The sequence below is a fragment of the Somniosus microcephalus genome, chromosome 14, assembly GCF_052327205.1.
Source record: "Somniosus microcephalus isolate GS21.2 chromosome 14, FLI_Smic_1.0, whole genome shotgun sequence".
Lineage (NCBI taxonomy): Eukaryota > Metazoa > Chordata > Chondrichthyes > Squaliformes > Somniosidae > Somniosus > Somniosus microcephalus.
In genome coordinates this window covers 72,616,203-72,624,584 of record NC_141000.1, presented here as the reverse complement: position 1 = coordinate 72,624,584, position 8,382 = coordinate 72,616,203, and positions in this window count along the sequence as shown.

Sequence of the window (8,382 nt, the reverse complement as noted above, 5' to 3'; positions counted from 1 at the left end):
CAATGATTATGACTATGATGATGCAACAGGGGATTATAAACATTAGGAATATACTAATTGACAAATTGTCATTTATAAAATCATTCAGCATCCTCATTAGCATTCAATTCATAATACTAACAGATTAAAACAGCACAAATGCCATTTAGGGTCCCTGTCCAGTGCAGGGAGGAAGGTGAGGCATTGAGACACTAGTGGGTGTAATATTCCTCTTTCCATTAAAAAATAAGATAATGCCTATTTTTCAGCATAATTAACAAACCAGTAATGAAATTGTTGGAGTGCATAGCTTTGAAACCTGTAATTCCTGAGAATGCAATTTTTAGCAGCAATAGAAGCTAACAGTAATGATCTATTAAAACTTTTCAGGCAGCTAACAAGTCACAAGTTGGAATAAATATCAAAATGTTGATTAATCCAGCTGTGAAGCATACAAGGTTTTGGGGAGGAGGCTGGATGACAAGTGAGAAAAGCAGTTTCATAATAAGGCTGGTTACTTTTGCAATTAACATATTTTTGGAGGATAGGGCAGCCTAAATATGCAAAGGAGGCTCAAGTGTGGTAATATGTGAACTCTGGGGGTAATTTTATCAGTTCATGCTGCTGGCGGGGACCTTCACCCTCTGGCAAAGTCAGAAATTTAAGTGTGAACTGCCCACAATTTTTTAACCATTCATTTTAAAAGGCAGCATGCACCCGAATTTCTCCTCGCCAGCAGCGTGGATTTGTAAAATTACCCCCACTGTCTTGGAAAGCCTGAAGAAGTTGCATTACTTCAAGAAATAGCAGCACAGGATATAAATGGACATGATAGGAAGTGATTGTAGCTGTTAAAAATATATGCCAAAACATCGTACTGACACAGAAAAACGTCAGCAATGATGTAGCAAAGGTCCCCGCTCTCCTGCATGCACTAAAAATGGACCCTGTTAAAAGTAAAATAGGGTTATACAAATGACCGTGTCTCAGTCTTCACTGCTCTTATGTTAATGGCAAAACTAGCACATAACAGGAAGGCACAACATGGACCAGCTGGTGGAGCCCTTGACATTAAACAATTCATTTTATCTGAGGGTTGATTATTTGAGATGGAGAGTTCAGAAGGTACTGGGACTGTTAAAATTAGGGGGAAGTGCAGAACAACTGGTATGTACTACCTTAATTACATATTCTATCATTTATGAAATATATCAATTCAACTTGTCCGTATACACTGATTGCACATAATAGTGCATGTAATGACAATACAAGATCCAAATGGATAATAATAATTATATACTCATCAAATCCCATCTGCTCTGTTCACAGAGAAAGGAGAACACATTAGATCTCTAGATGCACACGAACACCATCAGATACCAACTGTGATCATCCCATTTGAGGTGGGAACAGCAAAAATGCACACATTATGATAGAAGTAGATTATGATTAGGATGAGGAAACTTACAGTGAGGCATTGAGCACTAGTGAGCAAGGGTTGCAGTAATGGTAATTGATGAAGGGCCTGGAGTTCCAATATGCTGAGTGCCTCCACTGGATTGTATGGGGGACAAAGAACTTGGAAGACTTGCTTTCAAAGGGAGGCTGTTACAGCAATAGCACCATATTGCAGAGTCTCTGCCTCCCTACACATTACATTGGAACATGGTGTAGGTAGTGTGGGGGAGCCCAACAACTAGATATGCAATACCATCTCTCATACGAGCAGTGTCATAGAACACCAGAAGCATCCACTGCAGTCTGCCATTGAGCATGTGGTAACACCAGTGGCATCTGCAGTGGACACCTCAGTTATAGGCACCTCAAGCACAGTATCTCATGTGAATGCACTCACCACACTTCCACAATGGAAGTTTTGAGGTATAAATTCCAAGATGCAATCATGGCTGGCTTCAACCTATTTGGAGAATTATTACAAAAACCATGATGAAGGGATTCCAAAACCTGACAGATTGCCTGGGCTTGTGCTCAACACCGATCGATGGGCATCGTATGGTGATGCTCTTCAGCAATGACATTCATGGAGTAGCAGAAGAGCAGCTAGTTGCTAAACATTTCAGCAGCACTTTTGTGCCATCACATAGCGCTGCAAAAGTGACAGTAGGTGCTGCCTCAAAAGCAATAAGGCAATAGCATATTCCTAGCACTGATGCAGGCCCATCAAGCTTTATGGGCATATAGGTAGCAGACCTTCTGCAGCTAGCTGGTTGGCTATGCAGCTATGCAACAGTGAGACTCGTTCAACTAGGAAAGCAAATAATAGTAGAGCATATAGACAACCAGCATTGAGAAGTTCACAAAGCACAAGAGGCAAACACACCAGGAACACACAATAAAAATGTATAGTACTGCCACATACAACTAATAAAATTTATTCACTTTCACTATATCCTGCAGTCTGCAATTCTTTTATTGCACAGAAAAGAAAGTGTCAGTTGCTCAAAAGACAAATAAATCACTGACTCCTGAGATGTCTCCTATTGTTTGCTTGGAAGGACCTCTGGTATTAAAGTTAAAGTGGTGAATGCGGCAGGTCAGGAGAAAAATTCGAAAAAAAGGGCTTCCACTCCCTCAATGTGCAGCTGGTCTGCAACCATAGGAAGATCATCATGCATGTGTGCGCCAAATTCCCTGGCAGCTGTCATGATTCTTTCGTCCTGCGCCAGTCCACCCTCCCTCAGCTCTTCGCACCGCCAAACACACTTACCGGCTGGCTGCTTAGAGACAAGAGCTAGCCACTAAAGACGTGGAGACAACGGGGGAAAAGTGTGAGCGCTTTGCGAGGAGCCCCCACTTCCATGTCCCCTCTCACCGTCATCCCTCTCATAGGCCACCTGAACGTCCCGGCTAGCAAGGAGCTGGAGAGCACCTTGCTGCACAGCAGTGGGGCCATGAGGACCCAAGTCTATACTGACATCCCTCCTAAAGAGGAGTTCTATGAGCCTCTGCCATCTGTTCTCCATAGATAGCATGTGTTCATGTGAGTGGCGCATTAGCTGCTCCATGCAGGTGGCCATCCTTTCCATGGAAGAGCCTACCATCGCCATCACCTGCGACATGGTGGTACTCATGTTGGAGATGGACTCCTCCATTCTCTGCACATTTGCAGTCATTGCGGTCGCAAAACCTGTCAAAGCCTCCTGCACCTCCAGGATCGCCCTCTTTCCCAATGACCCCCAAGGCTGAGCGACTGCATGCAGCTGAGCAGAGCTGGGAGTGTCCTGCGCCCTCCACCATTTCCTCTTGCTCACTTGTGACTTGTAAGACACCAGGTGACAACACTACTCTATCCTGTGTAGGACCCACCAAAGTGTGCATATCTGCACTGGTGCTGGGTGCGCTTATGTCTGGTGACGGTGCACCCTCGGAGGCTGGAGGCTCCTCAGAGGAGTCATCTTCCTCTTCCACCTGGACAGTAGGGGGTGCTCTTAATGGACCTATGGGAGAGTAAAGAGATGATTTAGAAATATTGTATTAAGAATGGGTAACGATACCATTATGCACATGATGAACATTCATTGGCTGCTGACATCTGTCCCTATATGAGTGACTGCTATATGTCATGTGGCTGTATATGATGTAATTCTGTCACCAGGTTGCTGAGATGTCCCCCTCTCTCCGTCTCCCACCTCCAACTGCTCTGCAACTCCTGAGACCTCCAGAGCAACCTCCTCTGCTGCTGTCAAAGTGGCGAAGGATGGAGGGCCACCTCCAGTTCTCTCCCTCTCCCTGTTATTGTGGGCTCTTTTCTCCTGCAAGGAGGGAAAGAAGAGAAGTTTGAGTGAGAGTGATGGCATGAGTGTAAGGAATGTGTGGGTCACATCTTTAGAGGGTGACTATGAAGGGGTGTGGTGCCAAGTGCCCTCCTTGTGTGTTGTTACTTGGTATGATTGCATTAGGATGAGGGTGAGTGTGAGAAGTGGTTAGTCAGATGGGGATGTGAGTATGTGGATAGAGAGAGAGGGAGGGGTGGACGTGCAAGGTATGTTGGTGTGAGTAAGGATGTGCAGGAGTAGGCTTGGGAAGGCAGAGTGATGGGGATATGATGAGAGGCACAGCAGGATGAAGTTGAGTGTGTCTTTGCACTCACCTTTCCTGAACTAATGAGCACTTCCAGCACTGCACCCGCATCCTCCTCACCACATCCCTGATGTTGACCTCCTCTGCTATTTGGAGCCAGGCTCTTTTAGTCTCCTGGGGAGGTCTCTTCTGTCCATCGGTGCTCTGACTCCCTCCACAAAAATATGTAAGGAGTCATCTGAAAACCTGGGTGCAGCCCTCTGTATCTGTGAAGCCATCTGTGCAAGGCTGAGCACTGACCTGATGGTGATATGAACTGGCTATACACTCCTAAATGAACCTTCAAATGCGATGTGGCCAAGGCTGCTTCAAATATCCTGGCTGGAAATGAGTCATCGATGACATCATCAGACCTGCACCATTTAGGGCCAGGAAACGCGCAGGCCTGCCTTAATAGGCGCCATTAAGGGAAAGTCGCTCTGAGGTGTGGGATGAAAAGAACAACGGGGTTCCGAGCCGTGATGCTGACCGCCCGCACCCGACCCACCCAGGTAATGAAAATTCCGGCCAAGGTCTTAGTTAGAAAAAAAATGGGCTTTTTATTCATTTTTCATTCATGATTATTCATCAATTTTTGGAGGGGTAGCAATGGTTAGAGTAGTATTCAACATGGATGAAGTCTATTGTTGCTTTATGTCTTCATTCGTGTCTATTGTTTCCACTAAAATTATTAAAGGCAAGAATTTCAGCTTCCATGTGCCTTATGATTGCTGCTTCCAACTTTAATATTTGAACCTCAGTCTAATCAGGCCCCAAATCATGAGCTGTTCTGCATGGAGAAAATTGCATTGCATATGGGTAAGAAAATAAAATTCAACTTGGAAATCATGCACTCTTTAGCAAGGGTGAAAGTGTTCAATAATACCTTATTGTTAAGAAGTGTATAATCATGGGCCAGAAGAGATTTTTTTTCACCCCTCAACTCGGCAGTGATGGCAGGATATTTTATTCATTTCAGCGAAGCAAGTGGTCCACACAACACAACTGTCACTTGTGTACAAAAGCAAAATACTGCGGATGCTGGAAATCTGAAATAAAAACAGAAAATGTTGGAAATACTCAGCAGGTCAGGCAGCATCTGTGGAGAGAGGAACCGAGTCAACGTTTCAGGTTGATGACCCTTCGTCAGAACTGTCACTTGTGTGTTATTCTTACATGCTCTGTTTCCGGATGAATCTCTGCAGATTTCTCAATAAATGTTTAGAAAACAATGAAAACACCCAACAAATATTGCATAATACAAACTACATTTGCTGAAAAAAAATTATTGAACGTGTTGCCACTTGCTTATAATCTAGATCTTGAACTGGTGGTTTAGGTTTAGGAGGTTCTACAAAGGAACCAGTCTGCACTGTAAGACTTAAATCAACAGTGTTTTAATAACTGCCACTTCAGCATCAACGCTCTCAGCCACTGCCAACTACTTATTAGTCTAGCAATACTCTATACTGACTGGGGCTTTATACAGTCCAGTACTGGGAATTTCTAATATTTAGTCAAACGTAGAGAAATGAAAATTAAATTCAAGTAGTACACATTTAATCATCTTCCATCACAAGCAAGTACACAGAGGAACCCTTTACTTGTTTACCTGGACTATCTGAACTCAAGGTTGTAATTAACCAGAACATCTTGTAGCTGAAGGAAAACTCTGGTGAGATTTTACCAGAACTATTACTATTTTTCTTGACTTCAATAAACAATATTCCATAATTCAGGGTTCATCACATTAGTATTTACATTTCTCAGGAATATACTGCAAATTATTTATCTGTAAACCTGCATAAATATTAGAATGGAGTATAATTATTTTCTGTGGACTAACACATTGCATTACTTCCAGAAATAGTAAATAATAAAGAAATTCTGGAACAATCCACATAAGGGTAAAATAAATTTATTGGGAAAAATGCAAATAATGCAAAATAAGAGACACTGGGAAATAACTTCAAGAATGTGATGAATCTCTGCATTCAGATAATACTGAATATTCACTCATGCTTCAATCAAATGCATTATTAAATGTACAGTAGTCTGAACCACCTTCCAGATATTTATTGATCTGTGTTCTTTACTTCAGATTTGCACATAAGTATGTTTGATTTCATTTAAAGTGGTCCAGTAATCTAATGGTTAAGATACCTTTTGTAACCCTGAAGTTATAGGTACAAGTTCTTAGACTGGCTGAACACATCTGTGATAAGCTTTGTCTGTTCTCAGATGAGCCAAGAGATGCTTTCAGGCCTCTGTTATTCCTGAATGGAAACTGCAGGATGGTGCACAAGAGCAGCCTGGGGTAACAAATGTATCTTAAACAGAAGCACCAAACCTCCTTCTGCACTATATCCGACAGTGTTATGAAGATTAACAACTTGCCACATCAACATATTGAAAACTAACATCACTACTCAACTAGGAAGAAATATAAAAGCAGATTGTAAGAGTTTCTACAAGTATGTAAAAAGGAAAAGAGTAGCAAAAGTAAATGCTGGTCCCTTAGAGGCTGAGACAGGAGAAATTATTATGGGGCATAAGGAAATGGCAGAAATGTTAAACAAATATTTTGTATCTGTCTTCACTGTAGAAGACACAAAAAGCATACCAACAATGGTGGGGAACCAATGATCTAATGAGGGTGAGGAACTTAACGTAATTAATATAAGTAGAGAAAAAGTACTAGAAAAACTAATGGGACTAAAAGCCGACAAATCCCCTGGACCTGACGGCCTACATCCTAGGGTTCTAAAAGAGGTGGCTGAAGAGATAGTGGATGCATTGGTTTTGATCTCCCAAAATTCCCTAGATTCTGGAATGGTCCCAGCGGATTGGAAGGTCGCAAATGTAACACCGCTATTCAAGAAAGGAGAGAGAGAAAAAACAGGGAACTACAGGCCAGTTAGCCTGACATCAGTCATCAGGAAAATACTGGAATCCATTGTTAAGGAAGTGGTATCAAGTCACTTAGAAAATCATAACATGATTAGGCAGAGTCAACATGGTTTTATGAAAGGGAAATCGTGTTTGACAAATTTATTAGAGGTTTTTGAGGGTGTAACCAGCAGGGTAGATAAAGAGGAACCAGTGGATGTAGTATATTTGGATTTCCAAAAGGCATTCAATAAGGTGCCACATAAAAGGTTATTACACAAGATTAGGGCTCATGATTTGTAGGTAATATAATAGCATGGATAGAGGATTGGTTAACGGACAGAAAACAGAGAGCAGGGATAAACGGGTCTTTTTCTGGTTGGCAGGCTGTAACTAGTGGGGTGCCACAAGGATCAGTGTTGGGGCCTCAGCTATTTACAATCTATATTAATGACCTAGATGAAGGGACCGAGTGTAATGTATCCAAATTTGCTGATGATACAAAACTAGGTGGGACAGTAAGCTGTGAGGAGAACAGAGTCTGCAAAGGGATATAGATAGACTAAGTGAGTGGGCAGTAAGGTGGCAGATGGAGTATAATGCAGGGAAATGTGTGGTTATTCACTTTGGTAGGAAGAATAGAAAAACAGAATATTTTTTAAATGGTGAGAAACTTTCAAATGTTGGCGTTCAGAGAGATTTGGGTGTCCTCGTGCAAGAAACACAGAAAGCTAGCAGGCAGGTACAGCAAGCAACAAGGAAGGCAAATGGCATGTTGGCCTTTATTGGAAGGGGGTTGGAGTATAAGAGTAAGGAAGTCTTGCTACAATTGTACAGGGCCTTGGTGACACCATACCTGGAGTACTGTGCACAGTTTTGGTCTCCTTATCTAAGGAAGGATATACTTGCCTTGGAGGCGGTGAAACGAAGGTTCACTAGATTGATTCCTATGATGAGAGATTGTGTAAAATGGGCCTATACTCTCTGGAGTTTAGAAGAATGAGAGGTGATCTCATTGAAACATACAAGATTCTGAAGGGGTTTGACAGGGTAGATGCTGAGAGGTTGTTTCCCCTGTCTGGAGAGTCTAGAACTAGGGGGTATAATCTCAGGATAAGGAGTAGGCCATTTAAGACTGAGATGAGGAGGAATTTCTTCACTCAGAGGGTTGTGAATCTTTGGAATCCTCTGCCCCAGAGGGCTGTGCATGCTGAGTCTTTGAGTATATTCAAGGCTGAGATAGATTTTTGGGCTATAAGGGAATCGAGGGGTATTGAGATTGGGCAGGAAAGTGGAGTTGAAGTCGATGATCAGCCATGATCTTATTGAATGGCGGAGCAGACTTAGGGGCCGTATAGCCTATTCCTGCTCTTATTTCTTGTGTTCTTATGATGCTACCCTTGCTCTTTTCCTTGGAAGATGTGAATTCTGTGC